Source organism: Megalobrama amblycephala, linkage group LG17 (assembly GCF_018812025.1).
Source record: "Megalobrama amblycephala isolate DHTTF-2021 linkage group LG17, ASM1881202v1, whole genome shotgun sequence".
In the NCBI taxonomy this organism is placed as follows: Eukaryota; Metazoa; Chordata; class Actinopteri; order Cypriniformes; family Xenocyprididae; genus Megalobrama; species Megalobrama amblycephala.
In genome coordinates, this window is record NC_063060.1 from 36,601,882 (window position 1) to 36,628,262 (window position 26,381).

Here is a 26,381-nt window from a genome sequence, read left to right on the forward strand (position 1 = left end):
CCTTTGCCCTTATTACCCCAAAGGCAACACACGCTTCGACAAAACAGAGAGGAGAGCTGGTGGGAGTGCAGATATTGAAGATCTGGGGTAAAATGAACACAATGATATAACAGGAAAAATATTGAGATTGCAGGTGCGAATATCCTCAGAGCTGGACAGAGGAAAATTCAACATCTCGAAAAGACAGAATACACTCGTTTACAAAATAGACTGCAAAATCGTCAAACTTAAAGGGTTTGTTCATCCAAAAATTAAAATTCTGTCATTAATTACTCACCCTCATGTCATTCCACACCCGTAAGACCTTCGTTCATCTTCGGAATTCAAATTAAGATATTTTTGATGAAATCTGAGAGCTTTCTGACCCCTCCATAGACAGCAATTTAATTACCACTTTCAGGGCCCACAAAGGTTGCAAAGACACCGTTAAAAAAGTCCATGTGACTACAGTGGTTCAACCTTAATGTTATGAAACGACGAGAATACTTTTTGTGCGCAAAAACAAAACAAAAATAAGAGTTGCCGTTCTGACGTAGAATTCGGAAGCGCTGCACTGTGTCTTTGTTTTGTTAATGCGCACAAAAAGTATTCTTGAAATAATTTAACATAAAAAATCATCAGGAACGTTTCCATCCAAAGTTTCGAATTTAACTTCGCAAAATTGAAATATTGCGTAAACATTTGCGAATAAAGCACCGCTTTCTGATAAACTGGCACGAAATATCACTAAGAAGAATGTAATTTGCTGCATTAAGAGAAGATACAGTGGGTCTTTTTCGTTTATAATAAATTACTTGTGCCTCAGAGCGCATAGACAAAACTACGGAAGAGGATTAGGGCCAAGCAATAATAAAAAAATAAAACCATCTCGAGATTAAAGTTGTTAAAGAAAAAGTTGTTCGAGAACAAATTCGTTAAATTTGGAGAAAAAAGTCGAGATAAAATGTTGAGAATAAACTCGTTAAATTACGAGAAAAAACTCATTAAATTTCGAGAAAAAAGTTGAGATAAAATGTTGAGAATAAACTCGTTAAATTACGAGAAAAAACTTGTTAAATTTCGAGAAAAAAGTCGAGATAAAATGTTGAGAATAAAGTCATTCAATTACGAGAAAAAAGTCGTTAAATTACGAGAACTAATTCGTTAAATTTTGAGAAAAAAGTCGAGATAAAATGTTGAGAATAAACTCGTTAAATTACGAGAAAAAAACTCGTTAAATTTCGAGAAAAAAGTCGAGATAAAATGTTGAGAATAAAGTCATTAAATTACAAGAAAAAAGTCATTAAATTACGAGAACAAATTTGTTAAATTTCGAGAAAAAAGTCGAGATAAAATGTTGAGAATAAACTCGTTAAATTACGAGAAAAAAACTCGTTAAATTTCGAGAAAAAAGTCGAGATAAAATGTTGAGAATAAAGTCATTAAATTACGAGAAAAAAGTCGTTAAATTACGAGAACAAATTCGTTAAATTTTGAGAAAAAAGTTGAGATAAAATGTTGAGAATAAACTCGTTAAATTACGAGAAAAAAACTCGTTAAATTTCGAGAAAAAAGTCGAGATCAAATGTTGAGAATAAAGTCATTAAATTACGAGAACAAAGTCATTAAATTACGAGAACAAATTCGTTAAATTTTGAGAAAATGTCGGGATAAAATGTTGAGAATAAACTCATTAAATTATGACTTTATTCTAACATTTTATCTCGATTTTTTTCTCGAAATTTAACGAGTTTTTTCTCGGAATTTAACGAGTTTTTTCTCAGAATTTAACAACTTTAATCTCGAGATGGTTTTCATTTTTTATTATTGCTTGGCCCTAATCCTCTTCCGTACAAAACGCAATAAACTCGCTCATGTTATCTTGCTTTTGGAGGCGGATGCCTATGAACCACTTTGACAACAGACTTTGACTAAGGCATTTCACAATGACCAAAACAACATTTCAGATGCTGTGCGACGACATCGTTCCACTTGTTCCAATTCACATGACTTTTTTGATGCACATCGAAGAAATTTATTCATCGTAGTTTATGTGATTTTTTTCTTATCGGATAAAAAAATGATCTGCCTCAATTGAGCGCATAAGTTTTTATGCACATTTTATGCACAATTGATGTGTATTTTGGCATTTGGAATGGAAACATAGCAATTTGTGACCAAAACGTCATATATTGGTCATTTTTGTCTTTTTGTAATCCATGTTTGAAGCACATTTTTGAAATTAAAAAAAAGAAAATATTGTAAAAACTGAATGTCACTATTTTGTTTCAAAGATTTTATCTAAATGTCCAACAGGAAAAAAAAAACATTCACACAGTTGAGTGATCCCTCACGGAATAGCCTGATGGACAAGCGTGACAGAGTGCACTGGAAACTGATGTTTTAACTTAACCTATCATGAAAACTTACCATCACTTGCTTACATTCAAATTAAGATACACCCAGGCTTTAAAGGGAACCGACGTTGCGGATTGTTGGGACTGTGTGCATGCTGGGAGCTGTTATGCATCAATCTATCAGAGGACCTCATCTGTATTCAGATTCGGCGGAAGGCCCCGGGAACTTTGGTTTGAAACAGTTGCGTTTGCGACCTTTAAAATGCACCACGGACACTGCGGCACGCAATAAATCCGTCGCTTTTTAGTCCTCTTGATATGCAATTCCTGAGCTGTCAGCCACACTTCAAATCCTTCAAAGGCCACTGAAATGTATGTAGATTAGGTTTGTTGTTCAGGAAAGAAGGCCTCAGGCCTGACTCACCTGTTTCATATAGGAGCAGTGCCTAATGGAGGATAAAAGGACTAAATGAAAATCAAAAAGTATGATGTCACACTTATTTAAATAATGAAAAACTGTATTTATACATTTCATAGAGTGCACATGTTGTCGACAAATAAGGGTGGTGTGTTTAACGGTAGGAATCCACTATGTGTCATATCCTGATCGGTTTCCTGTCTGAAAGAATGAATCCTGTTCTTTGTATTTGAGAAAATGTTGGCATTCGTATCACTGTGAATGTCAGCAGGAAGTGTTGTCTTGCTCCTCTGATTTGTTTTAATGTTCTCCGTCTCTGATTATCAGACAAAGCAGAAAACACTCCACCCTCTGCTGATCTCCAGCAGTAACCAGCTCCCTCACGCGTGTAAATACAGCTTTGCTTAATTACTCACACCATTAGTTTATTGCTTTTATATATTTGTTGGCTATTAGCTGGCGAGGCTGAGTTAAAGTCCATCCAGTGAGTGCCTAATTACTTCAATCAACACACAAACACACTCACACACACACACACACACACACACACACACACACACACACACACACACAGAGGCACATGGTAATAGCACTGCTCAGCACATGCACGCCTATGACAGTCAAAAGCCGGATAATGTATTTACAAGCTCATAAAAGTATGGCGAGTTTACTGTCAGCCTGCTCTGATGGGGTTGCTACAAATAATGATTTGTTGGAGGGTGGTTTTTTTTTTTTTTTGTGAGGAGAGGAATGTCAGTGACTAATGGGGTTGTGGCACGAGGTGTAATTCGATGTGTAGTTATTAGAAGAATGCTGAGGACGGTTTAATATGGGAAGGAATATGAAATATGGTTGTAAATGCCTGGACTGAAGTGTTTATGAAAAATACAATATACAAACTCGGAAGGGAATGTGTCGGAATTGGCATTCTGTAATAGATATGTAAACCCTTTCTTTAAACCAGGTTGTATTTGATAATATATTTTATAAACTTGTTTGAAATCACTACAGATCATGAAGCTTAAGTCCATCTCGAATACTGTTAATTGTAGAAACACAAAAATGTTTTGAGCAGTCAGTCTGTGTAAGCAAGTTTTAGTGTGTGTTATGTGGAGTATGTGTGTTGTGGACTGTGATTTGGTCACCCTGAGTTGTGACCTTCCTGTATGTTTGTGATGTTATCGTATATTGAGGAGCTGTGCAGCAGTCTTTTCGCTCGTTAAGTGGATTGTCCACCCTCTGTGTTGATCAGCAGAATGCTAATATGTCACTGGGCTCAATTGAATTTCCCCTGGAAACCGTGGAGGTGGCAAACAGGGTCATTTAGTGAGAGACTCACTCTTAAACTCACTCCACTGCTGACTGAACTTCGAAGAGCTGTGAGCTCACAGGTTCAGATCTGTCGCATCCCATTCTCATCTCTTTCATGTGTGAATCTTTTTGCGTGAGCTCATTTTCGCCACGTAAGAAAAAAAATCATGTGTTGGTAAATCATAATATGACATATAAAGTTAAAATTTTGACATGAAAAGTCAACTTATGGCAAATTTTGTCTTTTTATCTCATTATTATGACTTTTGACTTTTGTCATAATTTACTTTTTATGTCATAATCACAACTTTTTATCTCCTTTTGTCTTTTTTGACATAATTTCAATTTTTTTTAATCTAATAATTATTAACTTTTTATTTCATAAGCGCTTTGGTAACTCATAATTTCTTTTTTATGTACCAGAAATTGGCTTCTATATGATCCTACGGAAGAGGATTAGGGCCAAGCAATAATAAAAAAATAAAACCATCTCGAGATTAAAGTTGTTAAATTTTGAGAAAAAAGTCGTTAAATTTTGAGAAAAAAGTCGTTAAATTTCGAGAAGAAAGTCGAAATAAAATGTTGAGAATAAACTCGTTAAATTACGAGAAAAAACTCGTTAAATTTCAAGAAAAAAGTCGAGATAAAATGTTGAGAATAAACTTGTTAAATTACGAGAAAAAACCCCATTAAATTTAGAGAAAAAAGTTGTTAAATTTCGAGAAAAAAGTCGTTACATTTCGAGAAGAAAGTCGAAACAAAATGTTGAGAATAAACTCGTTAAATTACGAGAAAAAACTCGTTAAATTTAAAGAAAAAAGTCGAGATAAAATGTTGAGAATAAACTTGTTAAATTACGAGAAAAAAACCCATTAAATTTAGAGAAAAAAGTTGTTAAATTTTGAGAAAAAAGTCGTTAAATTTCGAGAAAAAAGTCGTTAAATTTCGAGAAAAAATTCGTTAAATTTCGAGAAGAAAATCGAAATAAAATGTTGAGAATAAACTCGTTAAAATACGAGAAAAAACTCGTTAAATTTCAAGAAAAAAGTCAAGATAAAATGTTGAGAATAAACTCGTTAAATTACGAGAAAAAGGTTGAGATAAAATGTTGAGAATAAATTCGTTAAATTACGAGAAAAAACTCGTTACATTTCGAGAAAAAGGTCGAGATAAAATGTTGAGAATAAACTCGTTAAATTACGAGAAAAAACTTGTTAAATTTCAAGAAAAAAGTTGAGATAAAATGTTGAGAGTTTTTGTTGAACATTTTATTTCAACTTTTTTCTCGAAATTGAACAAGTTTTTTCTCGAAATTTAAAGGGATAGTTCACCCAAAAATGAAAATTTGATGTTTATCTGATTACCCCCAGGGCATCCAAGATGTAGGTGACTTTGTTTCTTCAGTAGAACACAAATGATGATTTTTAACTCCAACCGTTGCCGTCTGTCAGTCAAATAATGGGAGTGAATGGGAACTCGAACAATAAGAGTCGAAAAAACTTGCATAGACAAATCCAAATTAAACCCTGCGGCTCGTGACGACACATTGATGTCCTAAGACACGAAACGATCGGTTTGTGCGAGAAACCGAACAGTATTTATATAATTTTTTACCTTTAGTACACCACTATGTCCAACTGCGTTCAGCATTCGCTTGGTGATGTCTGATCGCACTCTGACAACGGCAGTGATGTCTGGCACTCATTGAAGTATATGCGTGAGACATCACTTCAGTTGTCAGAGCGCGATCAGATTCAGGTTTCTCGCACAAACCGATCGTTTCGTGTCTTGGGACATCAATGTGTCGTCACGAGCCGCAGGGTTTAATTTGGATTCGTCTGTGCGTGTTTATTGACTCTTATAAACTGTGTGACCATTCACTCCCATTATTTGACTGACAGACGGCAACGGTTGGAGTCAAAAATCATAATTTCTGTTCTACTGAAGAAACAAAGTCACCTACATCTTGGATGCCCTGGGGGTAAGCAGATAAACATCAAATTTTCATTTTTGGGTGAACTATCCCTTTAAATTTCGAGAAAAAACTTGTTCAATTTCGAGAAAAAAGTTGAAATAAAATGTTCAACAAAAACTCTCAACATTTTATCTCAACTTTTTTCTTGAAATTTAACGAGTTTTTTCTCGTAATTTAACGAGTTTATTCTCAACATTTTATCTCGACCTTTTTCTCGAAATTTAACGAGTTTTTTCTCGTAATTTAACGAGTTTATTCTCAACATTTTATCTCAACCTTTTTCTCGTAATTTAACGAGTTTATTCTCAACATTTTATCTTGACTTTTTTCTTGAAATTTAACAAGTTTTTTCTCGTAATTTAACGAGTTTATTCTCAACATTTTATTTCGACTTTCTTCTCGAAATTTAACGACTTTTTTCTCGAAATTTAACATTTTTGGGTGAACTATCCCTTTAACAACTTTAATCTCGAGATGGATTTATTTTTTTATTATTGCTTGGCCCTAATCCTCTTCCGTATGATCCTGTCTGAGGATGGTTATACGCCAAAAAGTGTGTGTGGGACCACATGTAAGTTGATCAAAATTCAGTTACTTATTTGTATAACAAAACTAAATAACATGCTAGAAGCATATATGTATGCTGTATTGCACTTTTGTCTTTTATGCATTTCTCTGCATATTTACACACACACACACATACATTTTTTGATACATATCTATACTGAAATAGCGATTCCAACACTCATTTTCCGCCTCCCCTCACTCACTCGTTTCATTTGCTCCAGATGAATATTGTTGGTGTTACAGAGCTTGAATTTCAGTGTGGTATTGCATGTATTGCACATAATTTTACTAATTCCCGCAGATTTTATGCTCACACCCAACGTGCGCACATATAAATCACCTCGTAGTACAGAATAGTTTTCGCTGCTTATATATTGCGCTTAAACAGTCAAAAACACAAAATAATGACCAAATGCTGGTCTTTGTGAGTATTCACGTAAACACAGTCAGTTGTGTTTTAATTAATGTAAAAACACGCATGTATAACAGTATAATGGATCCATGTGTCAGGTCTTAAAGTGACAGCAGCCTAATATACCTGCTGCCAAATTATGACATATTAAAAATATCTATATGGCAGTTTTCCCCCATGGTATCAATGTCAAAATTGTGGCCAGTGAAAATGCTGAGTGACTAGTAACTTTGGAAAACCACAAGCCACAGTGGTTGGTGAGGAGGAAAAACATTAATGTCAAGCCCGGTATATATATATATATATATATATATATATATATATGTTTGGCAAAGCTGCTGTCATGATGGCCACTCTTGAGACAGGCTGTTAACAGGCCATTGTACCTGCATGCAGTACCCGGCGCAGAACTCACTCACTTGTCTCATCAGCTCCAGAACACTTTGCTGGTTGAAAAAAAGGAGCAAAGAAAGAAATAACTACTCTATGCATTTGTTCTGACTTGTTTTAAGGCAATTTGCTTGAAGCCAATATGGGGAAAAATGCAGAAAATATAGGTGTGGACATTCAAATACAGAAAATATATAGGTGTGGACATTCAGAATGACTCTTTTCAATAAAGCATCATTCTTGCTGATTTTAATAACGTAATGGCAAAGTTTATTTCAGGTAGTCATTAATACAAAAATCCATTCAAATTACCTTGTGTCCCTTTAAGTCCAAACACATGTTAAAAAAAAGAGTCCTCTTAGACAGGAAATTTGGGAGAAAGGGTCTAAATACTACCACATCCGTTCCCTGGGTATGAATTGTTTTAAATGGGCTTTCATGCATTTATTAGCATAATTGATCTCATTTAAAACCAGTCCCTGCATTTAAATGACCATTATGAATGTGTGTAATTAATTGGGAATCTTATGAGCATGTTTGTGATTAAGACAAGGACTAAATATGCTTAAATAGTGTTTGCTGGTTTGGCGGTATAGTGGAACGCTAACATGTTAATAAGTTTGTTAAATCAGTTTTGTGTGTTGGGGCACATATTGAAAGATGACTTTAATATTTTCCAACATTCAGTCACAGCCACAATTGTTAGTAGTATTTGTTGGGATTATTCAGTGTATGTAGTCTACTTTAGTAGTGATACATCTGTGCCAAAGGCCAGACAAAATTGTCCAATTTGCATTGAAATGTCACAGTTCGGCTTCTACTCAGTGTAGTGGTTCTTTGCATAACCTTTCCCAGTTATCAACATCATGTTACCCTGACCACCATGGAGGGCTGAATTGCAGCACAAATATAACATCAGTACAGCCTGCAGTAGGCTAATATCAGTCATCTGCAGGTGCTCAAGAGAGGTCTGTGACCATGGGGACTGTAGACATGAGTGTGAAATATGAGACATAGGGGAGAGAGAGATGGTGCTGCTATTTTGTGAGAGCTGATAAGAACACAATCAGGGCATTGACACCCAGATTCATAGCGTTTAGCCTAACCATTAGCCCTCATTTAACCCACTATGACATCCAGATAAAGTAACAGTGGTCCAAGAGATACTGTCAGTTGTGAATAGGGACTTTAATCATGTATCCGTTTACCATGAATAGTCTTTCTGAGCCTCACACACACACACACACACACTACCAGTCAAAAGTTTGGAAGAAGTCTCTTACAGTAAAAATAGTAATATTATAAAATATTATTACATTTTAAAGACCCCCTGTGGTGAAAATCAAGTTGTTGTTTATATGTCTATGTGGTGTTTTAATATGCTTTAAGACAAACCATGTGCAAATTCATAAGTCAACACCATTGCTGAGTATTTTCAAAAACGCAGTACCTTTTAACCAATCATGTCAATCATATTCAAGCAAAAGGCTAATCATATCAATTACCGTTACTTTTTACGATGTTGTAAAAAGCGATACCATTGTGCAGCGTTTAAATCAGTAAGTTGACCGAGTGGATCTCTGAGCTAGTGTGAGTGAGTGGAGGCGGGGCTTATTAGCATATTCATATATCCATGTATACTAAATGAAGCAAGGGTGTAGACTTACATTCAAGCTATTTTAAGGCATGAAGACATTTTTCACAGGAAAAAAATATTTAAATATGTCATTTTGGTTATAATGGATAAAATACAGGGGGACTTTAAAATAACTTTTCTATTTGAATATATTTTAAAATGTACATTCTGTGACTGCAAAGTTGATTCCAATTTCAGTGTCACATGATCCTTCAGAAATCATTCTAATATGCTGATTTGGTGAAACAGTTCTTATCAATTTTGAAAACCATTTTTGCTGCTTAATATTTTTGTGGAATCCGTGATACACTACAATTTGAAAGTTTGGGATAAGTACGATTTGATCAAAATTGACAGTGTAGACATTTATAAGTAAATTTAAAGGTGCCCAAGAACGTTCTTTCACAAGATGTAATATAAGTCTAAGGTGTCTCCTGAATGTGTCTGTGAAGTTTCAGCTCAAAATACCCCATCGATTTTTTTAAATTAATTTTTTTAACTGCCTATTTTGGGCATCATTAACAATGCACTGATTTACACTCGGCGCCGCCCCCTTAAATCGCGTGCTCCCTGCCACACGAGCTGTCGACTATATTACAGCGCATTTACAAAGTTCACACAGCTAATATAACCCTCAAATGGATCTTTACAAGATGTTCGTCATGCATGCTGCATGCATGCTTCGAATTATGTGAGTAAAGTATTTATTTGGATGTTTACATTTGATTCTGTATGAGTTTGAGGCTATATGCTATGTGGCTAACGGCTAATGCTACACTGTTGGAGAGATTTATAAAGAATGAAGTTGTGTTTATGCATTATACAGACTGCAAGTGTTTAAAAAATGAAAATAGCGACGGCTCTTGTCTCCATGAATACAGTAAGAAACGATGGTAACTTTAACCTAATTTAATAGTACATTAGCAACATGCTAACGAAACTTTTAGAAAGACAATTTACAAATATCAGTAAAAATATCATGATATCATGGATTATGTCAGTTATTATTGCTTCATCTGCCATTTTTCGCTGTTGTTTTTGCTTACCTAGTCTGATGATTCGGCTGTGTACAGCTCCAGACGTTAACTGGCTGCCCTTGTCTAATGCCTTTTATAATGTTGGGAACGTGGGCTGGCATATGCAAATATTGGGGGCGTACATATTAATGATCCCGACTGTTACGTAACAGTCGGTGTTATGTTGAGATTCGCCTGTTCTTCGGAAGTCTTTTAAACAAATGAGATTTATATAAGAAGGAGGAAACAATGGAGTTTGAGACTCAATGTATGTCTTTTCCATGTACTGAACTCTTGTTATTCAACTATGCCAAGATAAATTCAATTTTTGAATCAAGGGCACCTTTAATTATATAAATTACATTAAGATTAGTTAATTATATAAAGGAATCATTAATTGTGCTACATTAACTTATTAAATTGGCAACCTTAGAAATAATATAAAGAATACAGAAACTTTTCAGTATAATGTAATTAATTTGAATAAACTGTTTATTCGATTGACAGTCCTGTTTCATGCCATTCTGTTTTTGCATTGATCTTTTGTTTGAAACCGTTTAGATCATTAGAGTCGTGGGTTAGCAGTTGCATCAGATGTGTTGGTGCTTGTGTAGGCGATGCGAGTTTCAGTTCGGCTTGCAGGATTTCTCAGTTTCTATCTTTTCTCTACTATGTGTCTAAACTGTGTCTAGCACTGCCGGGTCCAAATCCGAGGCCAGCTCTGTTTGTTAGATTCACTATCTGAGCCAGCTCCACCAGGCCAGTCAATTAATTTTCAGCAAATTAAAAAGCTGAAAAAGTAAAACAGTGCATTACCTTTTTACAGCCATGCATCACTGTCTGTAACACTCCTCCTGAGAGAGACAGAAAAAGAGAGAGACTAGAGTAACAGAAGAAAACACGAGCTACGAGCGTGGCGACTATTAGTGTGCGCAGATATGAGCAAACACACACACACACATTCACATTGATGTCAGAAAGGAGGTATGGAGCCGACTGCACAGAACACACACACTGGAAATGGGAGTGTGTTCCAGTTAATTGGGTGACCCCTGGGGCCAGGCTAGTGATTCTCCCTCGTGGACATTAATATTGCATGAACCTTTCAAAGCTGCGGTGTCACCGTGTGTCTCTCTCTCTGTGCCACCCTTCAACCAACCGCCCTGGCCAACGTCACCCCTCCCACTGCTACCGACACACACCCTCCCGCCTGTAGCCCTACGTACGCGGACCCTGGCCTTCATTTTCAAAGCTTTTCCCACATGCTAGTCTAGACTAGTCTGAGTTAGCACAACAAAGCCATCCTCTCATTTTACAGCTCAATGCTGGCCTGAGCATCATGTCGGAGAAGGAAAGCCTGTCACAAAAAGCGGCTAATAAAACGTTTTGGGGTGCCCATCTATTTGACGCACTATAAAAATGTTTTTTATTTGTGTTTTCTGTCTCTCAGACGTTTTGTAGCTCTTTGAAACTCCCAGCTCTATAAATCCAGTGTTTTCCCAGCTCTGGACGGTGAGTGTTTCATGGTTGATCATCCTAGATTTATCTCCAAATATAGTGAGGTGAAATGTACTGTCCCTTCAGACGGCAAGTTGTTTTACCGGGATTTACTCTCTGTTAAGAAGAGTTATGTACATTGTGCATTTTATACCTCCAGTCATGGAAACAAAGCTGCTTTCCTCAGAGTTCTGAAGGGCTTTGTGAATCCACCTATCAATCTCGAAGCCGTCGCGCAAATTCACTCTGGCACTGAGGGCTGGAGAGACGCCGTCTGCTTTTTTAAACGCCTGGTCCTCCTGCTTCAAAGCGGCTGATGGATTTCACTTCCTGGAAGTGTACTGGCTCACTTTTTGTCGCAATTGCACATGCTTGTATCGCAGTGTGCTCCTGCACGTGTCACACAAACGCCTTCAGGTTTCACAGCAGAAATGTCTGCCATTCAGAATTTAATTGCCTTTTACATTCGTTGAATTTCTAAATTTGAATTGAGGTAGAAAACAGAATGCAGAATTGCAATTGAAATTCAAATGTAAGGAAATAGATTTAAAATGAATTAATATAAAGACAAACTTTGAATGTTGGCTTGACAAAGCCTTGTTTAAAGTTTTTAACAAAGTTTAAAAAACTTTAAAGTTACATTGTTAATTGCATTAATTTAATAAAATGACTTATAGTTGGGTCATTGAAGAATAAGGTTTTTAAAAGTGTAAAAAAATAAATAAATAATGGAGATATAATTAATTTTCAAATAGTTAAGAGAGAGTTAGTTACTTTGCTTCATGATCATGTGGTCCTTTGCAGGTATCTGAATGATGTCACATCCTGTCACATGATATTGACTGCAGGACTTGATCCAAAATGGTATATTGGTTACTCCGAATGAAATTCATTTTTCCGGATATTCTTTCTCATAACAACGACTTCTACACATAATGTTAATACCATTTTGCACTATGTTGATATATATAAAATCATGCCAGAATAAAAACATATACATTTATTACATTTTAAGATATTTTAATCACAAATGAAATGACTGTATTGGCCTTTGGACTTTTAAACCACATGACCTTTTGACACTTCAAAATCTTTAAAATACCTTTATATGTAGCAAAATATAATTAAAGCCTGTTGGATTCAATAAAAGAGATCTAGTTGTACTACCTTACATACTTTGGATGTCATATCTTTATTATTAAGGCCTTTGGACAAAAGAATGACCCATCAGGTCATTGACCCAGTTATACTATTTATCTATTTAGTATTGTGCATAATAGTATATAAGATTTTTTCATAATAGTATACACAATTTTTTTCTGTAATTTTGTTTCTGTGATTTTTTTTTTTGTTTTTTTTTTTACATTTTTAAATATTTTATATTGTAATACTTTACAGGTACTCTCCAAATTAATGTAGAAACAACTTAAAGACAGTATATTTTAAATATGTGTTTATAGGCATATTTTTATGAATGTAGGCCAGTATCACTGATACTAATACTGATGTCTCTATGATTTTTTTTTTTAAATATTAATTATAGACATTCAACTTTTTACAGTATTACTGAAAGCTATGGATTTCAACATTTATTAGGCTCTAAAATAACAACTTTTAATTTAAGTAAACTTAGAACAATCTTCACATAAACCAATTCTGAATTGTGTCCAACCCTGATTCACCCACATCTGTTTTGACCTTTGGTATTTAACAGGCAAAGGTCAGGAACCACATATTAGCGTGTGCTGATCTTTGGTGGCCTGAAGCGAGGCATATGTCTCCTAACAGCAGATGACAGATACAGGTGTCAGTAACCAAGGTTTATTCCCCACGGTCATAGGTTTCAAGCAGAGCAACTAACTCCACCCCACATCCTTGTACGTCCTTATATCACTGTCTCCATTTACCAGCTCTGTTAGTTTTACGCTTCATTCCTCTCTGTTTAATTTTTGTGTTTTCTCTTAGACTTTTTCCTTTGTCCATCTCATCCCCCCACCCACCCCTTCCCTTTCCTTCCCTCCATCCCCTCACCCTCCTCTTCTCTTCCGCCTGCGGGCTGCGAGGATGCCAGGACCCATGCTAATCATGGGTGACACATCATTGAGGGGAGCGGGCTGTTTGCTGTCAGCAGTGTTTTTGGTTCATAATTATTTCACGAGTGTCACGTCAGTGTCAGGCTCTGGGCGAGCGGAGAGAGACAGCCGGCCTGCGGAGAGGAAGAGTGGGTGGAGGGGGGAGTGTCACAAGACCTCACTGTTAGCCACTTTCTGCCCAACACCTCCATTGCTCCACTGCCTGCACTTGGAGAGAAAGGAGAGCAAGATGAGAGGAAAAGAGACGTCTTTCAGTGTACGGTTTGAACTTGATCGGTCACGTTCTCCATGTTCACATATATTTGTGAAATTTGTGTGCAAGTGTTTTCACACAAAAATCATGATTCATCTTTGAGTTTGCATTGATTTTGCCCCATTATTTATGTAAATTGCTTTTTGCTCACCAAGGCTGCATTTATTTGATCAAAAATAAAACAGTAATATTGTGAACTACTATTAAAATTTAAGATAAATTTAAGTTTCGATTTTATTATATTTTAAAATGCAATTTATTCCTGTGATGGCAAATCTGAATTTTCAGCATCATTACAACTTGGTTCAACAGTGGTTCAATGTTATGAAGCGACGAGAATACTTTTTGTGCGGAAAAACAAAACAAAAATAATGACTTTACGCAATAATTTCTTCCCTGTCAGTCTCCTGCGCAGTTGATGTAGTAAACACATTGCAGCGATTCCAGGTTCTACGTCAGAACACCAACTCAGTTTTGGCCGACGCTGTACACATGAGCAGCACGACACATGCGTGTGACGCTGATGCAGTAGCCGGCCAATAATGAGTCAGCGTTCTGCCGTAGAACCTGGAATCGCTGCACTGTGTTTGCTGCGTCAATATGAACTTTCTGGGCCTTGAAAGGTGCAATGACGTTGCTGCCTATGTGTGGTTCAGAACAGGGGTGGAGCCAGACATTGTAAACATTCGGGGCTTAGCCCAAATCTGTATTTGTCCAAAGACAATTTAATTTTCTATTAACAGCTTTACTGACATGAAAGGAGCTTTTGTTGTCGTATTCTTGTTCAGAAAATGTACATTATTTGACACTGTAATTTGTAAAACTTTGTTGGATGTACCTCCTCTAGGGGGGTCTGGGGGCATGCCCCCCCCCCCCGAGAGAAAATTTTGTACATTTTAAGGTTAAATGCATCAATCTGGTGCACTCTGGAAACTCAAAATTAAGAGCTTCAACCCATGTACAGTGTGCAAATTGAACAAAGAAACAGCATTGACTTGTACCTGGACATTAAAAAGGGTTCAAACATCTTTTTTTACAATACTTTTGTACTCATTTCTTTTTAAAAGATAAATCCTTGAGCTTCAATTTTGATCACCAAATCGCCAGCTGATCGCATGCGCAAATGTGCGCACTTCTCTTTAAAACACGCAGCACAGACAGACTGTATATATACTTAATCGCTGTCTTTTGCCATTAATGGGAAACACTGAATGAATGTTTAGCTGACAAATGTGCTAAAGTTGTCATATCGGTTGTTATATAACAAAAACCCTTCCACCGGACCGAAAGAGAGTCTCGAGGCCTGCCGCTGCTCTGAGTGAGTGACAAGAGGCGTGGCTCTGTACAACTGCGGTGTGCGTGAACGCGCTGTCGGAGAGGAGAGATAGAATCCGCTACCGGTGTATGGTCGAATAGCCCATAGGCTACCGACAGCAAAGATATGTATTCTATAGGCTAGATTATTTTTAAGGTCTATTTTTACAGGCTGTATGCAGTATATGCAAAGCCAAAGTGCAATGAAATAAAGCAACTTATGATTTCGGGGGTTTACATAGGCTATTGTCCAGTTTCATATATGCTCAGTGACAGTCATTACATTCGGGGCTTGACTCAAAACATTCACGGCTAAAGCCCCGGCAAAATCGGCTGGCGCCGCCCCTGGTTCAAAAACCCTTGAATTTCATCAAAAATATCTTAATTTGTGTTTCAAAGATGAACAAATATTTAACGGGTTGAGGGCGAGTACTTAATGACAGAAATTTTCATTTTTGGATGAACTAACCCTTTAAGTAATGTGGATGACTTATTGGATGAATATTCTGTCATCATTTACTTACACTCATGTCTTTAACCTAATATAATAAAGATAATTGCAAAAAGAAATGTAACTTATGCACAGATGACCTTCCCATCTAGTGGCCTGCTAATCTCAGTTTAAATTAAATTAATCTATAGAACCAGATTAGTCTGATTCATGAATGAATCATTCAAACCGATTTCATTTTTCACTGAGACCGAAAAAATGATTCCTTTCCGAATCAGACATTGCTACCTGGTATATAGCGCACAAGTTGTATTAACTATTTCCATACTGTGATTTTTTTGTCGTTTTGGTTGACAGACCCAATTCACTTTCATAATTATCACATTTTGAGTTCAGCAGAAGAAATACAGGTTTATATAAACTACATATTTTTTTTTATTTTTGTGTGAACTGTCACTTTAAAAATAGCAAAAAAAATGTAAATGTTTTTGTAATGTTTTGTAACTTTTATATTATATATATCCCCCCCCCCCAGAATTCTCATCCACTCTCCTGCTTAATTAAATGCCATCCAAACACACCAATGAAGTGGAGAAAGGAAAGAAAAAGCGGCAAAAAAGACAAACACAGTCTTGAACAAGACAAACCCCAGCCGATGGTTAGGACAAAGACGGCAGGTATACGGTGCATCCAGTGGAAATGAGGAAGAACAAAGGGGAAGAGGAGGAGGAGGTTTTGCACCCTGTTTTTTCAGCCCTCTCTCTGGTGTCACACACGTCACAGGCTGAGGAGGAGGGAAGCAATCAATGATTTAAACAATAATGCAGCTTTCTGTATTCCCTGTCACACTCTCGCCTGCTTGCCGCTTCGAGGACTGTCACACACTGTCTCCGCCTCGACAGCTTATCTCCCGCATGCTGCTACTCCATCTTGTAGCTGTCCGCCAGTGTCCTCACTCACTCTCTCCAATCCCTTTCTCCCCCTCTCTCTCTCTCCCACATCCTCTCCATCGTTCTTCCTACCTCTCGTTCTCTCTCCCTTCCCGACTGTGTTACTCGCATGATGCCTTCACTCCTGGTTAATACACTGTGTCCCTATCTCACGCTGTCGCTCCATTCCCTCTCGCGCTCCTCGTGGAGTGGCAGGGCCGGTAGCCCGGCACAGCTTTAATGGATTGTTTTCAGAAGGTAAATGTGGAAGTTCTTTGGCTGATGCAGCTGGCCTTCTGTAAGGCGTATATACTAAGAAGCCAAGGAGACAAGTGGACAGGAACTCTCTCTCTCTCTCTCTCTCTCGATTTTCCACTGTCCCCCTACCCATTTCCTTCTGCCATTTCACACACTGCGGCTCTAGCTTAAAGGTATCAGCCTAAATTAAACCATCGGGACAAACAAATTACATCTGTCACCTCTGGTTTGCATGGACTTGACAGGAATTCAATGAAGGCCGCCATGTTTGTTTGGTGGAGTTCTAATCACACTTCAGTGATGGCTGCTCCAATCAGGCACTTGGATAACAGACTTGCTGTTCCACTGCTAAAGTTCAAAGGTTACACAAGAACCGGTCTGTAACCTATATGTGGAAAAAACGAAATCCCATGAATCGATGTCGCAATAGCAAAGCCGCGGCCAGACGTGTGGCGGCGTGTCTCTGGGGAACGCTAATCTCTGCGTCATCAGTCAGGACGCTGAAGTTCGGCTGAGCTAGGGGTCAAGGGTCAAGCCCATCGGCCTACTGACAGCCCATCCCTGCAGCTCTCAGCATGCAGCTGGTTTAAGGCTATCAGTGGGACAGCTGGAGTGATAGAAGCTCATTATGGGCTTTTGACTGCAGACGCCGGAACCACTGGGAGCAGATGCGCAGAATGGCACCGAAGCTGCGGCAGGCCTGTAATGGAGCCGAGATGCTGAGCGCAGGTGATACGTGTCCTGTGAACTCAGGGGGTGTAGGATGGTATTTGGAAGCCCACCGCTGCTGCTCCAGAGATCTACCCAGATCACAGGCTTCTTTTTAACACGACCCCCACACAACAGGGAAGCCCAAAACTCGGCTCTAATTGGCAAGCGATTCATTTCACATTCACGTTGTTGTTTCACTGCAGTTCTGTTTTTTTCTCACAGATCCAAAATGGCAGAATACTTGAACCTGAACGTATCCAGTCCTGTTTGATGCTCTAACGCTGATTACAAAGGAAAGAGTGTGGCATCAGTGAAGATGGACCTGTCATGGCCGTTGTGCAGCATAATGACACACGCTGGACTGGCAGGTGCAAGGGATCGTCTCTCTTTAATCTTTCACAAAACAGACCGAAAGCTCCCTGCAATTGTACTGCCCTATTTTAAAGGTCACAGGTCAAAAGGTTACCATTTTATAAAGATAATTGTTTTAGCATTGCCTGTCTTTGACGTGTGCTGATCATCCCATTTATTTAAACATAATGGAACGATAAATACAGAATTCGCTCTCGGCTTGAATGGAAAAATTAGACAAAAAAGAGCAGTTTAAACCGGATTAAAATAAAGATGGACTAGAACGCGGTTGAAGCAGTTACAATTGATTATTGAAGAATGGTAATAGGTAATCAATAGTTAATATGCAATTTTATGCTTTAATAGGGGGCATTAATAACATGGAAGAAAGGTGTATGTCAGTGTTAATGAAGCTCAATGACTCTGCCCCTGTTTGGCCATTTCTTACCCGGAGATCCTCTTTAGCACGACTACTTCCTACTTTCTAGGGGTCAAGCTATGTTTACACATCTAGTGCTGCAGATGCCCTCTTTAAAAATACATGGACAATAAATATCCCTTTTTTCTCTGTCTTTCTCCTTCAGATGCTCCCTCATTCATAGTGTCCAGCTCCATCTGCCCTTGTTTGATGAGGCCAGTTAAACGGTGAGAGAGGAAATGGAAATTTGGGACAAAGCCCCCTGTTTTTCCAGGGGGACTAATATGTTGTGTGTCAACATCAAGGCTCTGTCTACAGCGTTGTCTCTATCTCAGGCAGTTGGACCCATGGTGCAGTGCCTGATAACAGGGCCCCATGACGCAGCTCCATAATGAAGCCCATTTCGACCATTCATCCTGTGCTAAATGGCTTTATTACTGTGATGGTCATCAGTTCAGGTTTTGTTTACACAATGGTCAACATGACCGCTGTACTGACATTCATTAGCTGGGTGTTCGCCCACATATTTTAATGCAACTTTTGGGATTTTGCATTTGTTTGTTTGGACTGTTAATGAACTGATTTGTCAGGCGTGGTATTGTTTGAAGACATAAGGAATTGCTGGCAAACATGAAATTTGTCCAGTCGTTTTGTTTGCGCTCTAAACGACAAACAATTTCATACATTCTATAAACTGGCTAAAACCGTGTGCAAATTTCAAAAGTGACAATTGTTCACCCAATCAAACGGTGAAGGAATTGTTGCTTTATTTGCAATTTTTTTTGTGATATTCTGATTTTATTGGAAACATACTGTAGCTACTGTCTATATTCAACATATTGAGCACATCATCTAGATGGCATAGAGATTTTAAGTTTACTGTTACTCATTTAATTGTTTTATAATTTTATAGATATCATTATATTTGTGTCTATACAATTAATGTGAAACAACCGACAAACAAAATTGGTTAAAGGGTTAGTTCACCCGAAAATAAAAATAATGTCATTTATTACTCACCCTCATGCCGTTCCACACCTGTAAGACCACTGTTAATCTTCGGAACACAAATTAAGATATTTTTGTTGAAATCCGATGGCTCAGTGAGGCCTGCATAAGGAAGAAATGACATTTCCTCTCTTAAGATCCATTAATGTAATAAAACATATTTAAATCAGTTCATGTGAGTACAGTGGTTCAATATTAATATTATAAAGCGACGAGAATATTTTGGTGCGCCAAAAAAAAACAAAATAACGACTTATTTAGTGATGGCTGATTTCAAAACACTGCTTCATGAATCAGTGTATCGAATCATGATTCGGATCGCGTGTCAAAATGCTGAAATCACATGACTTTGGCGCTCCGAACCGCTGATTCAACACACTGATTCATTTGTGCTCCGAAGCTTCCTGAAGCAGTGTTTTGAAATCGGCCATCACTAAATAAGTCGTTATTTTGTTTTTTTGGCACACCAAAAATATTCTCGTCACTTTATAATATTAATATTGAACCACTGTACTCACATGAACTGATTTAAATATGTTTTTAGTACCTTTATGGATCTTGAGAGAGGAAATGTCATTGCTCCCTATGCAGGCCTCACGGAGCCATCGGATTTCAACTAAAATATCTCAATTTGCGTTCCAACGATGAACGAAGGTCTTACGGGTGTGGAACGACATGAGGGTGAGTAATAAATGACATTATTTTCATTTTTGGGTGAACTAACCCTTTAAATGTTTAACGTAACTTAAAATGTTTATTCTGTCCGAAGGTTTTCTTTAGGACTAATTAAGCCCAATTTTGAATAACTTGAGGTTTGTTCAATGTGACATTACACAAAAGTGATAAAATGAGATACAATTGCATCATTAAACAAACGAGCCCTCAGGATTACAGCAAAAACACTAGCACAAGGACAAACCCTTAAACAGGGCATCCATCAATCTAACAGGATCAATTTTCCAAAGGTCTCTGGATCAGGGATAAAGGAACGAGGGGTTAATCTCTAGAAATCATGTCCTTATTAATAACAATTTTTCAAATATCTAATGCCTGTGAAAGAGTAACTAAAAAATTAATCAAAAGTGATGGCAGATTTGGCCAGCTTCTGCCTTTTTTCCAAATGAAACTATAAAGTTCCTTGGTTGCTTTTGAGTTGTAGGTAGACTTGTTTTTTAATCTACTAATATTTCTGGATGTTTTTTTTTCAATTCGATTTCCTTGTAGACAAGAACAACAAATTATACGGTGCCACCGAATAAAAAAAAAAAAACCTTTCTTTGAACATCAAACTAAGAAAGCAACAGCATCTGATATTTCTGGAACAATTCAATGTGCAATTACTGTTAATTTGTCCTGATGAAATCATGTGAAAGCACTTGTCTGCTGAACTTAACGCTGTATGAGAATATTCATGTCTTTGACTTTCCACACTTAGAAGATAATTATTGTTATTACCATCACGGTTGAGATCACTCCACAAGGACATGTCAAGACAGTTAAAATCCACACACGCAGACGCGTGCGCTGTACAACGGAGCAAAACGCAAAATGTCTCGTTATCACCTTCAAAATGCTAATCAATTATGTCCTAGCGTGTTTCCTGCCGAGAACACAGTGTTTTATTTGTATAATTACTCCCCCTCTGCTGTCGTTTTGATTCATATATTTATAACCCATGCAACTTTATTGATTTTACCATAAGGCTGCATCATTTCTGCACCATAAACGGATCCAGGCTTTCTAAACAACAACAGGGTTTAGTGTAAAACACAGTCGTGTTGACAGGATGTATGATTAGCTGTGCAGGGGTTGGAAAGGGCTGCTTGGCAGACATAAAAGACAAGCTTTTCCTTTCAGAAGCAAATAAAGGGACACAAAGTGGACATCACATTGAATCATGCTCACAGTCAGAGGTGGCAGCTCGGCGTGCGTTTGACCAATCTCGCTCGCTCAGGGCACACTTATAATCCTCGAAGGAAACCACTGGAGCAGATGCGACATATACACTGAACACACACAAACACAAAGCCCCTTATTTCACTCTTGGATGTGGTTAAGAGAGATATAAGAGGGCTGGAATTCCACTCTTCGACGACGTACCCGTCACTTTTATTTGACTTATTCTAGCAGACTGTTATTGAAATAGAGTTATTCAAGGACAGCACTGTGTATGAATACAGCCTCGACACCCTTTGCAAGGAACCTTAAAGCATTCGAGACAGCCATCTGATAAGGCAATTAGTGTAATATATTGTCTTGATTTGATTCATATTAGCCTCACTTGATTTACTGTGCACAGTCTGCAGAAGAGCTAAGATCCAGACAACATGTCCGATGCCAGAGTTGATTTAAATTTCTTTCTATGGGCGCTGAGAGTATATCCCAGAATACAGCTAGGAGGTGCGGTCCGGCATACTTGGGCTATTGGCGCTGGGGCGGCACCAAAAAAGACCATCTAAAGTGGCAGTTGATAATCTAAATCCAAAGTGACGGCAAAACCAAAGATGCGTCTCATCAGATAAAGCCCTGTTTTTGTTTTTGGAGTACGTGAATTTGGGTTGAATTATTGTGCATTTATAATGCGTTTGTAATTATTTGTGTTTATCTTTAGAGTACCACATTAAATAATTGTATTTAGGTTTTAGGCAACCGCACAAAATGATGATAATGACAGTAAACTTCATTCCTTAACCAACAGGCTTGACTCAGTTTTACATCGCACTGTCATATTAATTATTTATGGAAGGATGAATTTATGGCCCTGTCTGGGCAAACTGCTAAATCTGAATGGCCAAATATTGAGATTTTAGCACTATGCTTTTAAATCACCCCTTGATTTGTCTCTGCTTGTTTGTCAGTGGCTTTGCGCTTCAGGTCATGAGTGGCATTTGCTTGTGTGGCCCCTAATTGCTGAGTCCCAGTCAGACAGATGAGTGTTGATGCCTGGCACTGAGAATTGAGCTGGAGTGTGTGTGTGTGTATGTTTGTGTGTGTGTATGAGAGAGAGAGAAAGAGAGATGATAACACCCCCGATAAAATATTGTTACCAGTACAGGAACATGAAGTGCTAAAGATTATAACTCAAGCTATGAATAGACTCACTGGATTCCTTCAGACTCTTTCATTATATTATATTATATTATATTATATTACATTATATTATATTATATTATATTATATTATATTATGGGTCAATGACGTGACGAGTCATTTTTTGTCCAAAGGCCTTAATAATAATAAAAACAAAGATATGGCATCAAAAGTATATAAGGTAGTACAACTAGATCTCTTTTATTGAATCCAAAAGGTTTTAATTATATTTTGCTACATATAAAAGTATTTTAAAGATTTTGACGTGTCAAAAGGTCATTCGGTTTAACCGTCCAAAGGCCAATACAGCCATTTCATTAGTGATTAAAATATCTTAAAATGAAATAAATGTATATATTTTTATTCTGGCATGATTTTATAACATCATATATCAACATAGTGCAAAATTGTATTAAAATTATGAGAAAGAATGTCTGGAAAAATGAATTTCATTGATGTCATTCGGAGTAACCAATATAAAGGGACCATTTTGGATCAAGTCATGCGTTCAATATCATGTGACAGGATGTGACATCATTCAGACACCTGCACAGGACCACATGGTTGTGAAGCAAAGTAACAAACTATTTGAAAAGTTCATGTTTTCACTTGCTCATACGCATGTCCCAAAACATCAGGTCATTCGGTACAACCGCTATAAAACATGTTGTAATATTTTAAAAACTTGTTCTAAATATAAAATGTTTGATTGTCCTTTTGCTAGTTAGCTAGATATCAGCCTGTTAGGATTGTTTGAAAATATCATCGTTCAGTATAACCAAAAGTGTCATGCGGTAAAACCGAAATTTTGGTTGACTTTTTTGGTGACACATTTGGTCCATCTTGTAAAAAATGAAATAAAATAAAACTTCAAAATTAATTATATCGCCATTAGTTTTTTTGTTTTACACTTTTAAAAACCATTTGTCAATGACCCATATATATATATATATATATATATATATATATATATATATATATATAACACTGAACTTATATATATATATATAATTAAAAATATATTTATGTCTCTGGTATATATTTATAGAATAGTTTCATATTCAATTATACAATAAAATGTAATACATAATATAATAATATATAATATAATGTTAGAATTTACCAAAAAAAAAAATAATAATGTTATAATCACTTTTATCTTAGTCAAACAAAGCTTACCTTTTAATTTTTTTAATGAACGTTTTACCATAAATTGTTGAAACTTTTTAAGATGGTACAAACTGAAGAAAAAAATCAGGAAAACAGTAAAGGTCTCAGTCAGGCCTGTATGGAAATAACTGAACTTGCTGTGATTTTTTTAATCACCTGATGTAAATTGTAAATATGATGTCAATTGGTGCACATTTTGTTTTTTCATTAACAATTACAGCAACGTCACTTATTTCCTTTTTTGAGTGGCAAGACCGAATGTTCAGTTTCTTAACAACGCTGGGCTGTATCATTTCCCAACTAATGGAGCAGCAAATGGGATAACAAGGCCCTCTAGATTTGTAGGCTGTCTCTGAAATTAGCACATTTACGAGCTCTGTCTAAATTAAACAAATCATTGATTTTATGTAGGGAAGTTATAGCACCATATTCTGGAGTGGAGTCTCGGAGAAACCGGAATGCAATCGGGCTCCCCTGCTTGCGTTGTCTCACTTTCCCTTCATTCCTGATTCTGTTTCCTGTTAAGAGAGAAGAGAAACAATCTCTCACCCCCCCAGATACTCATGCACACCACCAGGAGGAAACAAAGCCTCTGCTCCTCAAACGAGCGAAAGTCGTGTCCCCCTGTTGGAGTGTGACACACGCCGGGCCCTGCCTTTAGTTAAATATGAAAGCGCCGAGCACGCGCGCGCGCGTGTGTGTGTGTGTGTGTGTGCTAGCGTGTATTTGGAGAGAGTGACTGCCAGGACTCACAGAATCAGCTGCAGAACCATTTTTAGAGCTCTCGTTTCCCCTTCTCTCCCCGTCGCCTTTGATCATGTAGCACTGTCTACAGTATGAATGCTTACGCGCTCGCTCTCCCCCTCTGTCTTTCACTCTCTCTGTTCTTTTGTGTGTATTTGTGCATGTGTGTATAGAGACGTCGCAATAGATCCATTGAGAGTGATGGGTGTCCTCGGGTTTGGATATAGATAAGAAGAGAGGCCTTGTGTAATTCCGGTTAGAAAAAAAGAAAAGAAGCAAGCGGCCCGGATCAGCTTCAGTGCTGGGGTGAATCGTCTTCGTGACACCTAGAGTACAGGAAGCGGTTGAGAAAAAGAGTGAGAGGAATTTAATGATTGTTGTTTTTTTTTTTGCAGGAATCTCACAGTGACATACTTATCTGCCATTTCTATCTTTGTCTCTTATTCTCTTATTTTTTTCTTTTCAGGCTCTACGATGGATACAGGGATCATTCCATCTCGTTTACGAATCCTGTCTGTACTCGTGTCTACTGAAAAGTGTTTAAAGGGATCTTTCACCCAAAATAAAAATAAAAAAGAAGGTATTTTGAAAAAAAAATCTGTTTTTTTGTTTTGTTTTGTTTTTTTCCCCAACAATCAAAGTAAAAAAAAAAAAAAACACTGAACTCAACATTCTTCAAAATATCTTCTTTTGTTGTTCCATAGAAGAAAGAAAGTCATACAGGTTTGGAATGACATGAGGGTGAGTAAATGACAGAATTTTCTTTTTTTTGCGTGAACTATCCCTTTAATTTTGTAATCAGACTGGGTGTAACATCAGGTGATCACCTGGTTCTGATTGGTTTTCATTCATATTGTAACTGTCAATCATTTCTACAGCACCACCATTTCGCTTGTTCATTACATTCTTTTTTTTAAATTTGTCCTGCCCTTTTTTTAATGAATTTATTTTTAAAAAGTAATCTACTAGCAGAGACGGGCTCAGTGACAACGGCGTAATCTTAGGTTATAGTGCAGGAATACAGCATTTAATTTACCAGCTCTTAGCATGAGCACTTCCAAGTGCTAAGTGACAGAAATGAATAGCCATCTGAAGCACATGGCTGACATATGCTAATGAGGGATCTGTGCTGAGGCTCCATTGTGCGGGACATCTCGCTATAGGTCCTCTGGTACACGTTTCACTGCAACCATAGTTGTAAAGATAATAATTAAGATCTGACTGGGGTGTTGAAGAGATGTCTCTGTTATGCAGTGGCTATCCTGCCTCAACACAGGTCCCTCAATTATCACTGTGCTCTGCATTAAAGGGACATCTGACAAGTCAGAATCACTCAACATAAATGAATGTGTGATGTTTAACTTCCCTTTGAGTGGTGATGATTTTTACTCCTCTTCTGCCTTCACATAGACGTGGCAAGAATGACAAATGAGACCTGAAAGGAATAAAAAGAGCAGTTTATCATGCATATTTAAAAAAAAACACAGACTTTTAACATGATTTAACTGTTATGCTTGAACATTTTCTGCATGCAAATTAAAATAAAAGTAGGATGTCTCTCTGTCATAAAGAGAAAGCAGATCATTTACACTCGGATGAAGCTCTCTGGCTACCTCAACTTTTATATCGACTGAAGTGTAGATTTATAAATGTCCCAGCTTTGCTTGTAATGGATTCAATCAAGTCATAGTAATATGTTTTGTTATTTGATACAGTCTGGAGAGAATGTAAAATAATTTCAATCGAATCAGGGGGCTCTGGAAATGGAGGAGAGGATTTGTGCTTAAGCCTGGTAAAAAGAGCTGTCATCAAAGCACTCCACCAATCCACACCAGTCCATTTAGAGACATGTTAAGAGACTGAGGCCTGAAATTTGATTTTGAATGGAAAGGGACCTTGGACATGGATGGGCTTTTTCCTCCTCTGTTTCACTGATGCTTTAACGGAGGTCATTAGCAACACAACAGAGTGCTAATGTATTGCAGTAATGCACATATGTATGGCTACTGCCCTCCCATCACCCCAACTATGAC

General features: G+C 37.3%; 1 long non-coding RNA gene across 1 annotated transcript in view; it reads left to right on the forward strand.

Annotated features, from left to right (window-relative positions):
* The window catches only part of LOC125250870, a 127,084-nt gene extending 102,127 nt beyond the window's left edge, over nt 1-24,957 (forward strand). Inside the window, exons 3-7 of the long non-coding RNA XR_007180884.1 lie at nt 17,790-17,935; nt 18,503-18,563; nt 18,672-18,794; nt 24,522-24,704; nt 24,815-24,957. This is a non-coding gene — a long non-coding RNA (uncharacterized LOC125250870). The remainder of the gene's footprint in view (nt 1-17,789; nt 17,936-18,502; nt 18,564-18,671; nt 18,795-24,521; nt 24,705-24,814) is intronic.
* Nucleotides 24,958-26,381: the final 1,424 nt, after the last annotated feature.